We start from the raw sequence: 21573 nt of genomic DNA, 5'->3' as shown, positions 1-21573 counted from the left end.
TGTGTCGTCACTTCCTGTCCCTGTGTATATATAGCTCTCCCGTGCTCCCTCTAGTGCTTGCTCAATTGTATTGCATCTAGTCAGATCTACAATCACCACAACCCCCCTTTTTTCTTTACATATTTTCTGTACATCGTTAAAGAAAATTGTACAAAACAGTTACTTATGATATGTGTATCTATACACGTGATGGTGCTATTGCATATTTTACAAAGCCAATTTATATTTATGAGTCCAATCTTAATAAAAACATTTATGAGTCCAAACTTGATGAATTTGTTCAGAGTTTTTTTCTTTTGTTGCTGTTGACGTGGTTATATTGATATTGCAACTCCGTTGTGAATGTTGTTGGTGTTCCTTGTTATTTAAGTAACCAATACATCATCCCATGGTTTTTTCATGGTCGAACCACTGATGTTGACTGACATGGACTTTTTTCTGTGCTTGTGGTATCGATTTATTGTGTCATCTGCCTTGAAAGCTGGTGTGCTTGCTTGTTCTGGAGCAGATGTGAGTTTGTGCGATTCGTTGTCATCCCATGGCATGTTTGTAGTCTTGTCATTGTTTTCCAGTGTGCTGTGGCATTGTCCTTCATGTGCAGAGTTGTACCATTTTGTACAAGTCGTTTCATTGCTGTTGTTCTGTCGTTCCTGTCTTTGTTGTTTTCGTTGCCGTTCTTGTTGCTGTTTTTGTCATTTCTGTCTTTGTTGTTGTCGCTATCTTTGTTATGCTTCTTGTTGGTTTTGTTGTTCTTCTTGTAGTTTTTGTCGTTGTGCTTGTAGTTTTTGTTGGTGCTGTTGTTTCTACAGTGCTTCTTGCGATTTTTGTTGTTCTTGTCGCACTTAATGTTGCTTTTGTTCTTGCTGTTGTTGTTCTCGTTTCTGCTGTGCTTCTTTTGGCTTTTGTTTTTCTTGTTATGCTCAATGAGTGTCCCGTGTGGATAATTTGAGTCATTGAACGTTTCGTCTCGAGAATGGTGAGAATGATCTGATGTTGCATTGATGCTGGTGACATCAGTCATTTGTTGTGGATTTGATTCCTTGTCTTTGCTTTCTTGGTGCTCCTCTTATGGAGTCAAAATCTTCATGATTTCAATTGACGTGGTCTCTCTGGACTCTTGGCGCTCCTCTTCTGGAGTCAAAATCTTCATGGTTTCTGCTGATGTTGTCTCACTGTACTCTTGGTGCTCCTCTTCTGGAGTCAAAATATGCATGGTTTCTTTTGGCGTGGTCTCACTGGACTCTTGGGTGGCCCTACTCTGTGCTTCTGTACAGACAAGCTGAGAACTGTCAGTCTCGCTGTGATACTGTACCTCCTGTATGTCAAGTGTGATCACCTTGTCACTGTTTTCGCATGCAGTGGGTAGATGTACATTGTCTTTTTCTTGTTTATGTGAGCTTAGTAGACTTTCATAGTCTGCTTGCGGTTGCTCAGATACGGCGGGTTGACCTTCATGGTCTTATTCATGCATGGTGTTCGCCAGGGAGTGTTTGCTTGCTTCACTTTTGGAGTCTTTCATCACTCTCACTGTGGAGCCTGTCATCGCTCTCTCTGTGGAGTCTTTCTGTGCTCTCTGTGTGGCGTCGTCTTCGTCTTGGGTATTGCTGTCATCCAATGTATCGACGATCTGCCATGGCACCATGGTGTTGGATTCATCTACCACGAGTAGATTCGTGTTGAGCTTTGCGATCGTGTCACTGATGCTGTGATCAGCATATTCGAATAACTCAGCCATGTCTGAGTAGTATTCTTCTAAAACCAAATCATCTTGGTTGGATTCATCTACCACGAGTAGATTCGTGTTGAGCTTTGCGACCGTGTCGCTGATGCTGTGATCAGCATATCCGAATAACTCAGCCATGTCTGAGCAGTATTCTTCGAACTTCCTCTCCCTGTGTATATATAGCTCTCCCGTGCTCCCTCTAGTGCTTTCTCAATTGTATTGCATCTAGTCAGATCTACAGTCACCACACAAGTGACAACACCAAACCCATTTGCGTATTGCCCTCTGTAATTGTTTCTCCGGCACCCAAATGTATATCTACCTCCCCAGTCTCCACCCCCCCTCCCCCACCACAAACAGTTGCCTATTTATGTGTTGTAAATAATTTTGCCAGTTGTACAGAGTTGATGCTGTTGAGCTGATGCACAATACCCTACCAGTTATTTTATTTTATTTTTTATTATTACTTTTTTTTGGTATGTTTGGGTGTGCCCTTCTTGTCTATATATGTATATGTATATATATACACATTTTGTATTCTGTGTACATAACGGTAAATATACTTTGTTCAAAAACCCAATAAAAAAACATTTATAAAAACAATATAAAACACCCTTACGTCTCCCCCACCCCCAGCCCCACTATGATCAGCCATATTCCACCCGCAAGGTAGTCAATCTGATAGGGCCCCAATTCACCTCGGCTCCAGGTTCACCCAACATGGATGCCGCCACCCCTCTCAAACCAGTATCTCAATAAAGAAACTGTTGTAACTTGCACAGATTTTATTGGGTAGGGACAATTGGTTACCCCATGGATCTGTGCAGGTTACAACAGAAATGTTCAATGTCAGCAGTCTGTCCCTCCCCCTCAACCCCTCCCCTCCTCCCTGCCCCATCGCCCCCACCCCCACCCCAACAAACAACGCACCCTACTCCCACCAACCCCCACCCTTCCCCTCCCCCATCCCAAACAAAGAAAACTCAACCACCTAATAATAATAATCTTTATTGTCACAAGCAGGCTTAAATTAACACTGCAATGAAGTTAGTGTGAAAAGCCCGTAGTCGCCACATTCCGGCGCCTGTTCGGGTACACTGAGGGAGAATTCAGAATGTCCAAATTACGTAACAGCACGTCTCTCAGGACTTGTGGGAGGAAACTGGAGTACACGGAGGAAACCCACACAGACACAGGGAGAATGTGCAGACTCCACACAGACAGTAACCCAAGCCAGAATCAAACCTGGGACCCTGGGACTCTGGTGCTGTGAAGCAACAGTGCAAACCACTGCGCTACCGTGCCATCTTAGGCTCATTACCTTAACAAACACAAGAAACAACCCCCCACCCCCGGGCCAGGTAACCAGCCACTGCTCTCGCATCCACTTTGCTCCTGCTAACTAACATCTCTGCTGCAGGGTGACCCCCTCATGTGGAAAAATAACAATTATAACCTTTATTATTGTCACACACAGGCTAAAATTAACACTGCAATGAAGTTACTGTGAAAAGCCCGAGTCACCACGGTGCCTGTTCGGGTACACAGAGGGAGAATTCAGAATGTCCAATTCACCGAACAGTACGTCTTACAGGGGAAACCCACGCAGACACAGGGAGAACGTGCAGACTCCGCACCGACAGTGACCCAAGCCGGGAATCAAACCCAGTCTGGTGCTGTGATGCAGCAGTGCTAACCACTGTGCTAACATGCCGCCCATAACCTATAGGTCTATGAGCCAAGAGATAGTTGTGAGATTAGGCTAGATAGCTTTCAGCCAGTGCAGAAATAATTGGCCAAATGGCTTCTATTGGTGTTGCAAATCATTTTATTATTCTTATTTATTTTACTGCACTATTGAGTTTGCTGGTCTATGCAATAATTAAATGCATGATATACACACAATTAAATCTGCGAACAGCCCCCCTTCCCAAATCCAAGTTTAATGTTGAACATTGTACAAACCCATCCCCAAACCCACTCCCTCATACCCCAACATTTCCAAAAGTTTCCAACAATACTATGACAAAGGTGGAAACAAAATCCGGATACAAGAAAAAGAACATAACAGAAACATGAGAGATACAAAGTCATTCGCCTCATGAAGTAATGGTCCCTGTATCCGAACGTGATCCGCAGGCGAGCCGGGTACACTGCTCCAAACCTCACTTTTCTCTTATCAAAAGCTGCCTTGGCTTAATTGAACCCTATACGCCTATTTGCCAGTTCTGCCCCAACATCCTGTTAAAGTCTGACGGGATCCCATCTTCATTCTTGAGGTGTCCTTCGCTCACCTCAGAATCTTTTCTTTATCCAAATAGCTGTGAAGTCAGACTATGATAGCCCATGACAACTCCCCAGATCTGGGCCCCTGTCGCAATGACCCGGTGGGCCCCTCCACTGCCAGCTTCCAAAACAGCTTTGCCATTTAGTCCATGGCATTCACACCTTCTATGCCTTCCGACAGCCCAACAATCCTCAAATTTTGACATCTGCAACAATTCTTCAGGTCGTCAACCTTGGTCTTCAATGTCTTATGCCTCATCGCCAACATCGCCATCTCTGCCTCCAAGTAGGCGATCCGACAACCATGGTCTGTGACAGTCTCCTCCACCTTCCGAATTGTCGAGCCGTGTATCTCCAACCATTGTTCCACCTTGTCCAGAGCTGTGTGAGTGGGCTCAGTCACCTTTGCCAGATTGTCCGTAACCGCCGGCCTCTGTTTCCTGAACTCCTCTGCCAGGAATTCCACCAGCCTCTCAGTTGACCACTGAGAGGGCAACGACGACAGAGACCTCTGCCATTTTCTCCCCTCCTGTGACACAAGGGCCATCTGAATCAGACAAGGACCCCTTACACAAATTATTCCTTGTGTTATAACCTCCAGACATCCCAGGCGAAGGAGGAATCGAAACTCTCCAACTACGCCACTTTTCCATCTTTTCCAGCAACTGTTAAACAGGCAAAAATGGTCAAAAACCGAATCCCTAAGCAGGAGTCAATTTATGTCCAACAGTTCACTTCATGGCTTCCAACTGAAGTCCATTTGTATTTATTTTGTGTTGGATGAAATATATTATAGCTGAAATGTTATAAATAAATAAGAGCTGAGAATAAAAATGAAATCTTCACTGTATTTGGTACTTTATTTGCACTTTATTTCTTCCGACAGTCTTTTTTGGGCCCACATCGAGCACACACATGTCAACCTCTGTAAAACATTACTCGTGCAAACGTTTGCCACATGACTTTTAGCCTAAAGAAGTGGTCTAAAAGATTTAGCTTTTACACAACAATATATGGAAGATGTCATTGTGAGTAATCAACTTGAAAAGGAGAGAACTGACAAACTGAAATGTATTAAATAAATGTACCTGAAAGAGATAGATACTGCACTTCCGGGTTAACTACAATCTATTCATGGAAAGTCACTGGCACTTTTAACCACAGTATTTTCCAGCAGCCCTATTTATTTTCTGCAATTTTTAAATTGTGATATTTTTATGTTTTAGTGGCAACACAACAAATTCCGGACACTATTACTTTTCTGATGCAGTGTAAATTAATATGACATTCCCCGGAATAGTCCGCAAAGTGTAGTTTCTTGCATAAATAAAATACTGTTTGTGTCCTGAACACTGATTGAGAAATTAATGATATAGACTTTCCATTTAGGTTTATATTATGAATAGGCACTTTTTTGATGGATTTTCAGGATCTGGAGACAGAGAAATGAGAAGAACATAATAAATAGCTGTATTTGTTTTCAGATTAGATTGTTTCTGTTTGTCACAGGAGCGTAAGCAATTAAATAAAATTATTTTTTTTTAGAAAATATTTTATTGAGGCATTTATAATTTTAACATTTTAACATTTCAAACAACAGGGAGCTCCAACACACGCAAAAATCCCACAATAACATACCCAACTCCTCCCAGCCCTAAACCCTAACTACCCATACATGATTCCTTACCCTTATTCGTCACTTTCATGCATTCCCCTCCCCCCCTCCTCCCCCTGCCTGCCACCTCCGAGTGAAACCCTGTAAAGAACCCCTTAAGGGGAACTTAATTTTCTCCAGCCTGAGAAACCCTGCCATGTCACTGACCCAAACCCCCGACTTTGGAGGCTCCGAGTCTCTCCATCCCAGCAAAATACGTCTCCGGGCTACCAGGGAGGCAAAGGGCAAAACGTTGTCTTCTTTCCCCCCCCTTGGGTCCCGGATCTTCCGACACTGCAAATATTGCCACCTCTGCGCTCGGAGTCACCCTCCCTTCCATGAACTCTGACATGACATCTGAAAATCCCCTCAGCCTCGGACATGCCCAGAACATGTGTACATGGTTCGCAGGACTCCCCCCACAACCCCCAGACCTGTCCTCCACTTCCTCAAAAAACCTACTTATCTGGGCCACAATCACATGAGCCCTGTTGACCACCTTGAACTGGATCAGGCTAAGCCTGACACACAATGAGGATGCATTGACTTTCCTCATTGCCTTCTCCCATAACCCGACTTCCAATTTCCTTCCCAGCTCTTCCTCCCACTTCCTCTTTAACTCTCCAATTGGAACCTCCTCCCCCTCCATCAGCTCCTTATATATTTCCAAGACCCGACTCTCCCCAACCGTTGTTTTTGACATCACCTTATCCTGTAGTCCCCTTAGTGGGAGGCAAGGAAAACCCGGAACCTGCCTCCGGACAAAATCCCGCACTTGTCAGTACCGGAACCCATTCCCCCTGGCAACTCAAACTTCTCCTCTAGCTCCTCCAGGCAAATAAATAAAATTCTAAGAAGAACATAGGAACATAAGATATAAAGGCAGCATTGGCCATATGACCCCTCAGTACCACCATTCAATAAGATCATGGCTGAATGTCTATGTCAATTTGACTTTCTCACCCTCTCACCATAACCCCTTGATTCCCTTAAAGCCCAAAGACCCATTCATAATGATCTATTGAATATACTCAATGTCTGCGATACCACAGCTCTCTGGAGTTGCAAATTCGAAAGATTCACAAACCCCCTGAGTGAAGAAATCTCTTCTAAGCTCAGTGATAAATAGCCGATCCTCTATTGAGGATAGTTCTAGACCCTTCAGCTGGGCAAACAGCCTCTCAGTGTCCAGCCTCAAAGAATTTTATAAGTTTCCATGGGATCACCTCTCATTCTTCTGAATCACAGAGAATAAAGGCCCATTCTACTCAAGCTCTCCGCAAAGCATAGTGCTCTTATCCCAAAAATATATCTGCTGAAGACTTCATTGCACCTCCTCTGAAACATTTGACTTCCTAATTTTTTGCTGTACCTGCATGTTAACTTCATGCAAGGCAGCATGGTGGTGCAGTGGTTAGCACTGCTGCCTCATGGCACTGTGAACCCGGGTTCGGTACTAGCCCTGGGTCACTGTCCGTGTGGAGTTTGCACATTCTCCCCATGTCTGCGTGGGTCTCACCCCCACAACCCAAAGATGTGCAGGGTAGGTGGATTGGCCATACTAAATTGACCCTTAATTGGGAAAGAAAGAATTGGGTACTCTAAATTTATTTTTTAAAAACTTGCTGTAATTCATAGAAAAAGGGCTCCATCTCCCTCAAATATCAATATTTACTAGTTTCTCACCTTCTGAAACATAGGGCAGAATTTTATATTTCTTGGGCGAGCAAATGCCCGATCTCGAAGAGCGTAAAATAGTGTATGATCATGTTGGGTGTGCATCCCAATATCATCCCACACTCCCATCATATTTTGGTTGGCAGATGCAGGTGTGCATCGGCAACACGCCTGTTGAGAATTATGGAACCATGTAAAGGGATTATCTGCCCTATTTCCCGGAATATTATGTTGCCCATACAATTTTTATGTCATCGCATGGCAGACGGGCAATCCTTCAAAGGCTTCTTCAGATTACAAGTGGCCTCCCTTCCAGGACCTGGGAGCTCCAGTCCGCCCAACTCCCTTCCCCCGACCAGCACACTGATGCCGCAGTTGTACCACGCCCCCAACTAACTAAGGCATCCCCAGCCATCCCGCCCCCAGGAACCCTGGGATGGGTGGCACGGTAGCACAGTTGCTTTACAGCTCCAGGGCCCCAGGTTCGATTCCTGGCTTGGGTCACTGTCTGTGCGGAGTCTGCACGTTCTCCTTGTGTCTGTGTGGGCTTCCTCCGGATGCTCCGGTTTCCTCCCACAGTCCAAAGATGTGCAGGTCACGGGGATTGGCCATGTTAAATTGCCCTTTAGTGTCCAAAAATGGTTAGGTGGGGTTACTGAGCTGTGGGGATAGGGTGGAGGTGTAGGCTTAATTAGGGTGCCTTTCCAAGGGCCTTTGCAGACTTGATGGGCCGAATGGCCTCTTTCTGGACTGTAAATTCTTTGATTCTATGTACCTTCCAACGGTCCTAGGACTTAGTTCCAAGCAGATCGCTGCGTGATCTCTTCTGGAGGGGCTGGAGAGCTGTCAGCCAATCTGATTGACCGACAACTCTCCAAGGCAGGACTCCCTTCCAAGGCCAGATGGAAGTCCTGAAACTGCCAACTAGCACTCAACTGAGCGTTAAATGGCAGTGGCCGTCTGAGAGTTGGTGGGAGCGTGTTACATGCCAACTCTCAGGATAGCGAGTGATCTCCATAATCTGCTTTTCCATTCTTCTTACCAAAATAGATAAGTACACACTTTCCCATATAATAATCCATCTGATGCAGTCTCAACAATAATATGACCAGTCTGCATTCCTTTGCTACCACATTGCATCCTCCTCACAGCTTACGGCCCCACCTGGATTGGTATTGTAAGCTCATTCAGATGTATTACACACAGCCTCCTCATTTTATGTACAGGATGCCTCCACCGAAAGCTGGACCTAGTTTCAATATACACCTGTGGTGGAGTTTTTCTAAATGATATTTCCTTACAATTGTGCTAATGCGAACTGGGAATCCAGAGTTACAAAGCAGTAGGAAGTACATAGATGTCTATTTAAAAGACTTGACAATGTTAAGGGAAATATATTACCGGTACCTCAATCGTTCTTCATTTTTCCTCAGCTATTTTGTGAACTATCATGAGCCATCACACCAATTTCTGCACCTGTTTTGCCTCAATAGCTTTCCCCTGGAGATGAGAGGTAAGAGTGACTGCCTTTGACAACAAGACTTCATTCAACAGAGCGTGGCATCAAGGAACCCTAGAAATATTGAAGCCAATGGGAATCATGGGGAGTCACTGGCTGGGGTCATACCTAGCACAAAGGAATGTGTTTGTCGTTGATGAAGGCCAATCTTCTTAGCCCCAGGACATCACTGCAGGAGTTCTTCAAGATAGTGCCCTAGGACCAACCATCTCAGCTACTTCATTGATGATTTTCTTTCTATCATAAGGTCTGAAGTATGGATGTTTGCTGATGACTGCTCAATGTTCAGCACCATTCATGACTCCTCATTTACTAAAGCAGTCCATAGCCGCATGCAGCAAGACCTGGACCACATTCAGGCTTGGGGTGATAAGCGGCAAGTAACATTTGCATCACATATGCCAGGCTATGACCATTTCCAACAAGAAAGAGCCTAACCTTCTCTACTTGGCACTAAGTGGCATTACTATTGCCAAACACCGACCATTAACATCCTGGAGTTACCATTGACCAGAAACTAAATTGAACCAGCCATATAAATGCAGTGACTACAAGAACAAGTCAGAGACTACAAATTTGTGGTGAATAACTCACCTCCTGACTCCTCAAATCTTGTCCACCATCTACAAGGCTCAAGTCAGGAGTGTGATGGAATACTCTCCATTTGCCTAGATGAGTGCAGCTCAACAACTCTCAAGAAGTTCGACACCATCCAAGACAAAGCAACCCGCTTGATTGACGCCTCATCCGCCACCTTATATATTCACCCGTCCACCATCATCACATAGTGTGCATCAGGATGCACTGCAGGAACTCACCAAGGCTCTTTCAAAAGCACCTTCTAAATCTGCAACCTCTATCACCTAGAAGGGCAAGGGCAGCAGACAGATGGGAACACTACTTGTCTGCAAGCTCCCCTTCAAGCCACACACCATCCTGACTTGGAACTATATCACTGTCCCTTCACTGTCACTGCATCAATATCCTGAAGCTCCCATCCAAACAGCACTGTTAATGTACTTTCTCCACAAAGACTCAATCTGTATGAAAGGTGTTCTGTGCAAATCCATCATTATCTCCCTGTTCACATCAGCAGAAAGAGTTCAGCTTGTCTCAGTTTAAAAGGCATCATTATCTGTGGGCCCTTGTGGTGAACACCACTAGTGGTATATTAAATGTATGATGGCACTGCCCGTATATTAGAGGTACGACGGTAAATTCCTGCCTGCTGGCTCCGCTCAGTAGGCGGCGTATAGATGTGTGTGCTGTCCTGCGCTGCAGCCATTCCGGTTCCAGCTACAGGAGGCACAACATCTTGTTCAATAAAGCCTCGATTGTTCCACCATTCTCGTCTTGTAGTAATTGACAATACATCAATTTATTGAACAAGATTTTTAAAGGATGGATCTCCTCATGAAGCCTGATCGTCTGCAGCTGAGCCCTTAAGCAGCAATGGTCCACCTTTGACCACTGGCTAGCCTGCTTCGAAGGCTACCTCAGAGCAGCCGCTGAAGAACCCTCGGACTCGCAGAAGCTCCAAGTCCTTTTTTCATGAGTGAGCCCTGACATTTTTCCGCTCATCCGGGATGCGCCCACCTACTCCAAAGCAACGACGCTCCTGAAGGGACATTACGTTCGATCGGTGAATCATGTATACGCCAGGTACCTCCTGGCCACGAGAGAGCAACTCCTTGGGGAGATTCTGGATGATTTCTTGCGCGCCCTGCAGATCCTAGGTAGGAACTGTGACTGCCAGGCAGTTTCAGCAGTCCAGCACACCGAACCTTTAATTAGAGACGCTTACGTCACGGGCATGAAGTCTGCATACGTCCGCCAGCGGCTACTGGAAGGGGGTACGCTCGATCTTGCAGGGACTAGGCAGCTCGCTAAGTGGCCTCCCATAACGTTCAGTCCTACGTCCCCGACCGCGCGCCACCCTCGTGGGCATCGTGGGCCCCACCAGCTGCCGACTCCAGCTCACCGCAAGCCTGTGCCGCGTGGCAGCCAGCAACTCTGGGGGGGCCCCAAGTGTTATTTTTGCGGACAAAACAAACACCCCAGGCAGCGCTGCCCAGCGCGGAGCGCAACCTGCAACGGGCGTGGAAAGAAAGGACATTTCTGTTTGCCAGGCCCGGTTGGTCGCCGCTGTTTCCAGGCCAGACATTTCTACACCCCCCCATGTGCGACCCAGGAGTGCCGCCATCTTCCCCACCGCAAGCCACGTGCGGCCCGTGGGCGCCGCCATCTTCGGCGGCATTTTGGACCGCGCCTCAGGACCTCTGCTCGTCTGGCCGATCGCCGCCTACCACTACCTCCACCACCGCTGACCAGCCCGGGACCTCCCAGCATCTTCCACAGCTCACCTCTATCACCCTGGATTAGTCTCGACCCCGCAACCTCGCGATTGCCACGACGACGGTGAAGATCAATGGGCACGAGACGGTCTGCCTCTTTGACTCCAGGAGCACAGAATGTTTCATCCACCCCACTACAGTAAGGCACTGCCCTCTCCCGGTACGCCCCGTCAAGCCAGAAAATCTCCCTGGCCTCCGGATCCCATTCCGTTGAAATCCGAGAGTACTGTATTGCGACCCTCACCGGACCAGGTCGCAGAGTTCAGCAAATTCCGGATCCATGTCCTCCCCCACCTCTGCGCTGCCCTGTTGCTCGGCCTGGATTTTCAGTGCCATCTCTAAAGCCTGTGAACCTCACTGCAAACCCATCGCCACTAGGAGCAGATGCAGCGCCGGCCCTAGGGTTGCTGGCGCCCCGGGCAAGCTGAACTTCGGCGCCCTTGGGGGGGGGCGGGGCCATGGGGGGGTCGCGGGGCCGAGGAGGGACGGGGGGGCGGGGCCAAGGGGCGGGGCCGAGGAGGGGCGGGGCGGGGCCGAGGGGGGGCGGGGCCGAGGAGGGGCGGGGGGGCGGGGCCGAGGGGGGCGGGGGGGGCGGACCCGAGGAGGGGGCGGGGGGGGCGGACCCGAGGAGGGGGCGGGGGGGCGGACCCGAGGTGGGGGCAGTCCCGAGGAGGGGGCGGACCCGAGGGGGGGATGGACCCGAGGGGGGGACGGACCCGAGGGGGGCGGACCCGGGGGGGGGGGTGGACCCGAGGGGGGGCGGACCCGAATGGGGGCCTGGGGGGGCGGACCCGAGGGCGGGGCGGACCCGAGGGCGGGGGGGCGGACCCGAGGGGGGGGCGGACCCGAGGGGGGTCGGACCCGAGGAGGGGGCGGGGGGAGCGGACCGAGCGGGGGGCGGGGCCTCACTGGAGAGGGCGGCCACCGCGCATGCGCGGGACCCGAGTCTGGCGCCCCCTAGCACATGGCGCCCCGGGCAACTGCCCGAGTTGCCGGTGCCTTGAGCCGGCCCTGAGCAGATGGTACAGTACCCAGGACAGGACCTTCATCAGGTCCAACGGCTTCTGCGGGAGGGGGGTTATTGAGGCCAGCAACAGCCCCTGGAGAGCTCAAGTTGTGGTAGTGAAGACTGGGGAGAAGTACCGGATGGTCATTGACTACAGTCAATCGGTACACTCATCTCGACGCGTACCCCCTCCCACGCATAGCTGACATGGTCACTCAGATTGAGCAGTAGAGAGTCTTTTCCACAGTAGACTTGAAGTCCGCCGACTACCAGCTCACCATCTGCCCAGAGGACCGCCAATACACTGCGTTAGAAGCAGATGGCCGCCTCTATCACTTCCTTCGGCTTCCCTTCGGCATCACCAATGGGGTCTCGGCCACGATCAGCAGGACCACGACGCAAACCTCCAAAAATTCCTCCATACCGCCAAACTCCTTAACCTCACATACAAAAAGGAGAAAGCGTGTTCCGCACCAACTGCTCAGCCATCCTCGGCTATGTAGTAGAAAATGGAGTCCTGGGGACTGATTCCGACCGCATGCGCCCCCTCCGGGAACCCCCTCTCCCCCACTGCCCCAAGGCCCTGAAACAATGCCTGGGGTTTTTCTCCTATTACGCCCAGTGGGTCCCTAATTATGCAGACAAGGCCCGCCCACTCATTCAGTCCATAGTTTTTCCCCTAACGGCTGAGGCCCGCCAGGCCTTCACCCACATCAACGCGGACATCGGCATGGCCATGATGCACGTGGTCGACGGGTCCCTCCCCTTTCAGGTGGAGAGCGATGCATCGGATGTAGCTCTGGCCACCACCCTCATCCAGGCAGGCAGACCCGTGGCCTTCTTATCCCGCACCCTCCATGCCTCCGAAATTCGGCATACCTCTGTTGAAAAGGAAGCCCAAGCCATTTTGGAAGCTGTGCGACATTGGAGGCATTACCTGGCCTGCAGGAGATTCACTCTCCTCACTGACCAACGGTCGGTTGCCTTCATGTTTAATAATACACAGAGGGGCAAGATCAAAAATGATAAGATCTTGAGGTGGAGGATCGAGTTCTCCACCTATAATTATGAGATCTTGTATTGCCCGGGGAAGCTCAACGAGCCCCCTGATGCCCTATCCCGCGGTACATGTGCCAGCGCACAAGTGGACCGATCCGGGCTTTCCACAATGACCTCTGCCACTCGAGGGTCACCTGATTCTTCCATTTTGTCAAGGCCCGTAACCTGCCCTACTCCATTCAGGAGGTCAGGACCGTCACCAGAGACTGCTAGGTCTGCGCAGAGTGCAAGCCGCACTTCTACCGGCCAGATAGAACACACCTGGTAAAGGCCTCCCACCCCTTTGAACGCCTCAGCGTGGACTTCAAAGGGCCCCTCCCCTCCACCGACCGCAACGCATACTTCTTGAACGCGATTGATGAGTACTCCCGGTTCTCTTTCGCCATCCCATGACCCAATATGACTTCTGCCACGGTAATCAAAGCCCTGCACAGCATTTTCACTCTGTTCGGTTTCCCCACCTATATCCACAGCGATCGGGAATCCTCATTTATGAGCGATGAGCGACGTACGTTCTTGCTCAGCAAGGGCATCGCCACGAGCATGTCGACCAGCTACAACCCCCGGGGAAACGGGCAGGTGGAGAGGGAGAATGGAACGGTCTGGAAGGCCATCCTGCTGGCCCTGCAGTCTAAAGTTCTCCCGGTCTCCCGCTGGCAGGAGGTCCTCCCCGACGCGCTCCACTCCATCCGGTCGCTCCTCTGCACCGCGACTAATGAGACCCCCCACGAACATTTGTTTGCCTTCCCCAGGAAGTCCACCTCCGGGGTCTCACTCCCAACATGGCTGACATTCCTGGACTCCTCCGGAAGCATGTGCGCAACCATAAATCGGACCCCTTGGTTGAAAAAGTCCACCTCCTGCATGCAGATCCACAGTACGCCTACATGGCACGCCCCGACGGGCACCAAAACACAGTCTCCCTCCGGGACGTGGCACCCGCTGGGTCCCCACCCATGACCCCCGACCTGACACCGTCCCTCCCCACCCCCGGTTGCCTCATTCACCCCTACGTCACCCACCCTCCCTCCAGCGAACCTCACCGCAGCCCCCACCCCAACAGGATCCGTCCTCCCACTGGATCCACTCATTGGTGATGAAGACGAGGACAACACGCTCCCGGAGTCGCAGGTGACCAGGTCGGTGCCCAAATTGCCACCAGGCCTGAGGCGATCGCGGAAGAGGGTCAAGGCCCCCAACAGACTTAATTTGTAATGTTTCCACCACCCCCGCCGGACTCTTTTTTTAACAGGGGGTGAATGTGGTTAACACCACTAATGGTATAATATATGTATTATGGCACTTCCCGTATATTAGAGGTACGGCGGTAAATCCCTGCCTACTGTCTCTGCCCAGCAGATGGCGTATAAAAGTGTGTGCTCTCCTGCGCTGCAGCCATTCTGGTTCCAGCTACAGGAGGCACAACATCTTGTTCAATAAAGCCTCGATTGTTCTTGTCTCGTCTCGTGGTAATTGATGGTACATCGGTCCTCCTCCCAGTCCCACAAACCAGGCAGTGCAACAACGCCAAAGAGCTTTCTGCCCTCCTGCTTTTAACTATTCAGGTCTATACAGAACCTAGTTTAGAATAGCGGCACTTGGCTCTTAGTTTGTGTGACTCTTTCAAACAGGTGAGGATTACATGTCCGAGCAACAGCACAGATACATTTAACACTTGGTATGATCCGTCTAATCTTCACACTGAGAGGTAGGTCACCCCAATGATGATCCCCTTTCGTAACTGACTCTCATTACCATCCATAACAACTAATGCAATATGACAATAAGAACTTGGACTTGTTCTGTTTTACCTGTTAAAATCACAGGTTGCACAACGTGATGATTATATTGGCATCACATCAGCCCTTATCTAGCCTAAATGTATGCCCAGGGGTATTGGGAATTAATTAACTATCAATATTATCCTTAAACATTGTTGAACATTCATGAATGCCAGAAAGATATAAGTATTCATTAATCCTATTAAACCTCTGGCATTTCACATAATTGGCTGCATGCAGATAGATAGGAAAACAGATTTATAACTAAATTCCATTGATAGTACAAAGGCATCAAACAGAGGCAAGAGTAATGAAACCACAGGTTCCCAGCGTCAGTCCGAGCACTCTTATGTAAACTCATGCCGACGTTTAGTGACATAATCATGAAGTTAACCCAGCTAAAGCAAATTCTCTGATCTTGAATTGTATTCATACTATACTCTTGAATGCTGCGTATGGCCAGATTCTCAGAAATATGCAAACCTAAAAGAACACATACGAACACAATAACATGTTCATTCTTTTACTCATGGTGGCCAGCATCAGCAGTGTAATAGGCATGAGTCATGTTTCCTATCAAGTACTTTTACTTATATATTTTAATTGTTTATTTTTGTTGTATTTCATGATCTTCAAAGTGAGAAATGTGGGTTTTAGGAAATGGGATTGTTTTCCATATTTAGTATTCACCATCGGCATCAACTGTTCCAGACAGCTATAGTCAGGATTAGGTCCAGAGTAAACATCTCTGTTATGCTCCAAAACACATCTTTGTTCTAGCCTGTACAGAATGTCCCATGCTGCACAACTTAGCATTTCCCATTCCAGCCAATGTCATTGCATTTGCAAATGAAATTGCTAATTTAATGTTGTGTTCCAATTTATGGGTAGTTATGTTCAGAGTATTTTACATCCACCAGGAACACAAAATAAAGGACACAAAAGGACATGCTTTCAAATAATCATTTTGGACTGTATTTCGACCCAAATAATACAACTGAAAAGATTGTTTTAATCCACCTCTCCACTTAACTCCTTTCCTCCTCCTCAACAAAGTTATGTTCCTTATTTTTATCTGCAGAAATCTGGGTAATTTCCATTGCATAGCGCATGCATAACAACATAAATATAATTGTCCTAATTTTAGAATGAATTACAGAATTTATTTTAAAAATCCTTCTTGCCAACTAATTAATGATGGAGTAGAAAACAACAGGCTGCTTATAAAACAATGGCACTAAAGTTATCAAATGAACTGAACCAGACATGAGGATGGAGGGAACATAATCTCTGGAAAGGATTATGCTCTATCTTTACCCACCGTCTAACCTTTTGCATATCTTAAATTGATTTACTATCTTCTGTGAAGCAACTTTGGTCTTCTAGTCCCCTCCCATTAAAATAATCCAGATATATCCTGTAATAAATGAAGTAATGAAATGCTTAACAAGTAATTAAAACAACAGTAAAATAATCTTTGCAAAATTTATTGCAATAATGTACTTCTCCCTTTTGCTTTTTGTTCAGTTTCTACACTAATATGAGAAGTAAACATGACACAACACTGCCGCCAACTGAATGCTAATGGAATTGCAGAGTTGAATTATGTACAGACAGCAATAAGTGCGGTAACAAAAGTGTACTGTCGTTCTCTCAGTGACATAGGTTTGGATACACCAATATCTTGCCTTGAGAGAATCTAGAAGACTACGTGGAACAACTAAATAGTGTTTCACCTTGGAAATCAATGACTGAGGGAAATAATTTTAAGAGTTGATCATGTTTCCACAAAATAAAACAGAAAAGTGTTTACAAGTTAATCAGTTAAGCTTTGCAATGCTGAGTAGGTACCAGTGCACTGAATATATCAAAACCAATCATATTCAACAAACCAGGTAAACAAATGTAAAAATAAATATATACCAAAGCAACCAGTATCCTAACACATCTCCTTATGGCACAGAGCTAAATAGGACTTACCACACCGGAATGGAGCTCTTGACACAAGTCCTGAATACCCACAAATTGTCTACATTTATGTTGGATCCACGTAAAGAAACCAAGCTGTCAACGGTTTATGCAAAGCACTGCCTTCATTCAACTGCAGCAGCAAAACTCAGCCAAGTCAAAATTGGAAATTCACACATTATGTGAAAAATAGCACAAAAATGAAGCAAATATTTACAGTTACAGCAAAAGATCAGTAAATCTGCAGAGCTATAACTTCAGCAACATCGTCTTTGCTGTCCACCTTGAACCAGTTCGAACCACCTCAGGTGATTACCAGAGCCAGCCCACTAACTAATGCTGAATATTATGACTTAATCTCCACTTACATTAGCATCACCAATCCCAACTCAGTTTGATTTAAATTTCCCAGTGTATGGGAGAAAATACAAATATCAAATAGATGATATCGGTCCCAGGCGGCAGCTAAAATATTGATGGTTAAACTAAAATCAAATGGCTGTGTAGAATAAAATAATGTGCAAGGTAACACAGGAAGATTTAATTGCAACCTAGTCACTGCTGTAATTTAGAGAAACATGGCAGTTAATGTGTGCGCAGTGCTCTGTTGTTATAAAGGCACCAGTTACTCATAAGGGACTGGATCAACATGCGTGGGCTCATCGATTTAGACCAGGCACTTGTCAATATTCATGCATGAATAGAAAGTTTAAAGACAGCAGTGTTCTGTACTCTGCTCAATTGCAAAAGTGAAATTAAGGACGCGATTTTAAGGTTGCGTTGTGCTTGAGGGAGAGTGTGACGTGGCTGTTAGATCACGGGAGAAGCCAAAATTGGAAAATGTGTCGATTGATTTGTGATCAAACCAGCCTGCCCCCGTTGGCGAGATATTGCCATGATGTAGTGTGAAACCAATAATCACCACTTAAAGCCAATCTCCATACAATTAACGGGACCGACCCCCTATCTAACGGCGCTCCGTGATCTAACCATGTGTGTCCCCAACTGCCCCAGCCTCCAGTGGTGCCGCACCCCCTACTCACCCCTCCCAACCCTTCCCCCATCCCTTTTCCCCCTCATCCCACCTTAGCCCTTTACACCCTCACCCCCCTACCCCCCTTCCCCACCAAGTGCGCACTCATTGACTCTCAACCTGCTTAGCCCACCGTGCTCTGCCGCTTGATTTAGGTATGTCCCCAGGATGCACATCAGAGGCGGAGGCAGCCTGCTACATACCACGACCCATGACCTTCAATGCCTCTGAGGGCCCTAGGGCTGGCGCCCATTTGCTGGCAGGACATGCCTCATCATCCCACCCTGTTCCAGGGGTTGATTCCAAGACACGGCATTGTCAGGGGCAACTCGGGGTAGCTGGTGGCCGCCGTCGCCAATCCGTAGGGTGGCTCCAGCAACGCCTCGACCGTCAGGCCTTGGGGCTCACCTTGGGAAGGAGGGGCAGCTGGATTGAGCCCCGGCTGTCCCTCTGTCATCTGAATCTGCCAGCCCTGGTGGCTCCCCCATGTCTGCACCATGGTGTCGATACCCTCTGAGATGCTTCTCAGTCTGGGACATGCTCTGGAGCGCCCCGGCATGGTCCACCTGAGACCGGCACATGCTCCGCAGCACCTCAGAGAGGTCCACCTGGGACTGGGACACGCTCCCCCAGCTAGTTGGGAAAGTTACAAGGTATCAGCCATGGCCATCACTGACTGAGATACACTTTGGACGCCACCACTCAATGCTGCCAACGTCGTGCACCAGGCTCTGCACGGCAATCACCACTCCAGTAGTGTTGGTCTCGGTGCCACATAGTACCGGCGCTATCTCCTGCGCCCGTAGCCTCTGGGACCCCTCCAATTGGCTATGGACTTGCTGGAGTGTTGCTGACACACCCCTCTGAATATCATGCTCGCACTCTATCGACTGCATCAGCTCCGGGTAGACCAGAGACTCAGCATCTGACTGGGACCCAGCTGGGTCCTGGGATCCAGCAGACCTCCCACTGCTGTCTTGCCAGGGTGTTCCTGCCTCCACCTGATGTGCACCAGTAACTGTGTGGTGCTCACCAGAATTTGTCCCAGAGGCCTGACCACTACTGTCGCTCACCGAGGTGTGTGTTTCTACGCTGGTGGAGGTTGGGGATGACAGCTGTGCTGTGAATACAGTGGTCCCCTTGGAACTCCCCTCTAAAGTGTTTTCTCGGGTGACGGGAGGGGACAATCCCGGATGGGCCAGCACTATCGGATGGAAATCCTGCGGGAAAGTGGGCATATGGTCAGTGGAAGGATCATTCTGTGTGGCATTAACAACTCTTAGAGAGGTGGTGGCATAGTGGTATTGTCACTGGACTAGTAACCCAGGATACTGCTCTGGGGACCCAGGTTCAAATTCCACTTCTGCAGATGGTGAAATTTGAATTCAATAAAAGCCTTGAATTAATAGTCTAATGGTGACCATGAAACCATTGTCGATTGTCATAAAAAAGCAATCTGGTTCACTAATGTCCTTCAGGGAAGGAAATCTGCCTACATGTGATGCCAGACCTACAGCAATGAGGTTGACTCTTAACTGCCCCAAAGGGCAATTAGGGATGGGCAATAAATGCTGGCACAGCCTGCGATGCTCACAATCCATGAATGAATAAAAGAAACTCACAGGGTAGCAAATTGGCGCAGTGGTTAGCATTGCTGCCTCACGGCGCCGAGGTCCCAGGTCTGATCCCGGCTCTGGGTCACTGTCCGTGTGGAGTTGGCACATTCTCCCCGTGTTTGCGTGGGTTTCGCCCCCACAACCCAAAGATGCGCAGAGTAGGTGGATTGGCCATGCTAAATTGCCCCTTAATTGGAAAAATGAATTGGGTACTCTAAATTTATTTTAAAAAAGGAAACTCACGTGTGACAGGTCATCTGGGTGGTGGCCGGTAGATGCTCACCTCTGCACCGTATGCCAACCTCTACATTGGTGACTGATCGGTTCCCGGTCACTGCCCGGACCTCCAGGACCCATTTCTCGTAGGGGGTTGGACTCTGATACTCGGCACCCCGCCGTTCGTCTGGGCCCTCTTCTATCTGTTTTGAGCCAACTTCTCCTGCGAGGACACAGAGGGTATTGTGAGCTGCACGCACCGTTCACTGCTGGGGGGAAGGGGGGCAGGTATGGGCAATACTGCTGGATGTGAATGGGCTGGGGCACTGTATGGTGCTAGACAGTGTTGGTGCCAGGCGCATGGTCACTGGGGGGGTGGGTTACAGGTGGGTCGGTATCAGAGGGCTGGTGCCAACGCACCTATGGGGCCCGGTGGAGGTTGTTGACCTTCTTACGGCACTGGGTGCCGGTCCTCTTGGTGACGCTCCCTGAGCAGAAGGCCGCTGCCACTTCCTCCCAAGCAACATTGGCTGCACTGTGGCTGACCCTCCGAGCCTCTCAGGGAACAGGGCATCCCGTCTGCAGTCAACCACGTCCAACAACCTGGTCAGGTTGGCTTCCCTGTATTGTGGGGCTGGTCTCCTCGGTGGCCTGACTGTGTGGGGTTTGCTCTGCGGGATCGGTTTAAGTGCTGCTCCCCCTAGTTGGCAGGGGGCTGATGGACATAGTCCTGGCGAATCAGTCGACAGGGCCATCATTTGTGGCGGAAGCCGGTGGGGCCTCGTTAAGTGGACCAATTAACATTTGATACCGGTGACGGCCTCGCCAAGTCATGCGTCAGGAAGCTTGCGGCGGTTCCCGCTCGCTACTGCACTCAGAACGAGATCCAGCAGCCACGCTGCTACCGAAAAGCAGCTCGCCGTGGCGCAGCGTTGCCGTTGAAAGACAGGAGACCCCACTCCAGGGATCTACCTGGCTTGCTAGACCTTGCGAGAGTCAACGCGAACTCACGAGATGTTGTGATGTGAATCCCGCCCACAATGGGGGGAGGGTGGGGATCACTTTTTGGCAAATCTGTATATTAGAGCGAGGCAGTAAGCCTCACTTTAATGTGCAGATTCCCGAGGTACCTGAAGCTTTGGCATTCAATCCCTTTGCATCGGAGACCTCGGGTGAGTGCTGTTCAGCATTTGCTCCTGCAAACAAGGAAAACACCTTTGACCACAAGGCAATGAAGCAGTGGTCAGCACATAATGTCCTCGAGGCCCTCAGGGAAAAGGAGACTGTGGAAGACGTTGGATGGGGCAGCACAGTAGCATGGTGGTTAGCATAAATGCTTCACAGCTCCAGGGTCCCAGGTTCGATTCCCGGCTGGGTCACTGTCTGTGCGGAGTCTGCACGTCCTCCCCGTGTGTGCGTGGGTTTCCTCCGGGTGCTAGGGTTTCCTCCCACAGTCCAAAGATGTGCGGTTAGGTGGATTGGCCATGCTAAATTGCCCGTAGTGTCCTAAAAAGTAAGGTTAAAGGGGGGGTTGTTGGGTTACGGGTATAGGGTGGATACGTGGGTTTGAGTAGGGTGATCATTGCTCGGCACAACATCGAGGGCCGAAGGCCCTGTTCTGTGCTGTACTGTTCTATGTATCTATGGTTCCCTGAGCAGACTGTCAGAGCAGAGCCATCTG

General features: G+C 48.9%; 1 protein-coding gene across 2 annotated transcripts in view; it reads right to left on the bottom strand.

Moving 5' to 3' along the window:
* The window catches only part of cnga1b (cyclic nucleotide gated channel subunit alpha 1b), a 99124-nt gene extending 81776 nt beyond the window's left edge, over positions 1-17348 (bottom strand). Inside the window, exon 1 of one of the 2 annotated variants that reach the window (XM_038791244.1) lies at positions 17040-17348. The gene's annotated coding sequence lies outside the window, so the exon portion shown is untranslated. The remainder of the gene's footprint in view (positions 1-17039) is intronic. The other variant, XM_038791245.1, reaches the window with a different exon arrangement.
* Positions 17349-21573: the final 4225 nt, after the last annotated feature.

The sequence above is a fragment of the Scyliorhinus canicula genome, chromosome 3 (genome assembly GCF_902713615.1).
Source record: "Scyliorhinus canicula chromosome 3, sScyCan1.1, whole genome shotgun sequence".
NCBI classification, from domain to species: Eukaryota; Metazoa; Chordata; class Chondrichthyes; order Carcharhiniformes; family Scyliorhinidae; genus Scyliorhinus; species Scyliorhinus canicula.
Note: the sequence above shows the minus strand (reverse complement) of the source record. Positions and strands in the feature narration are given on the sequence as shown.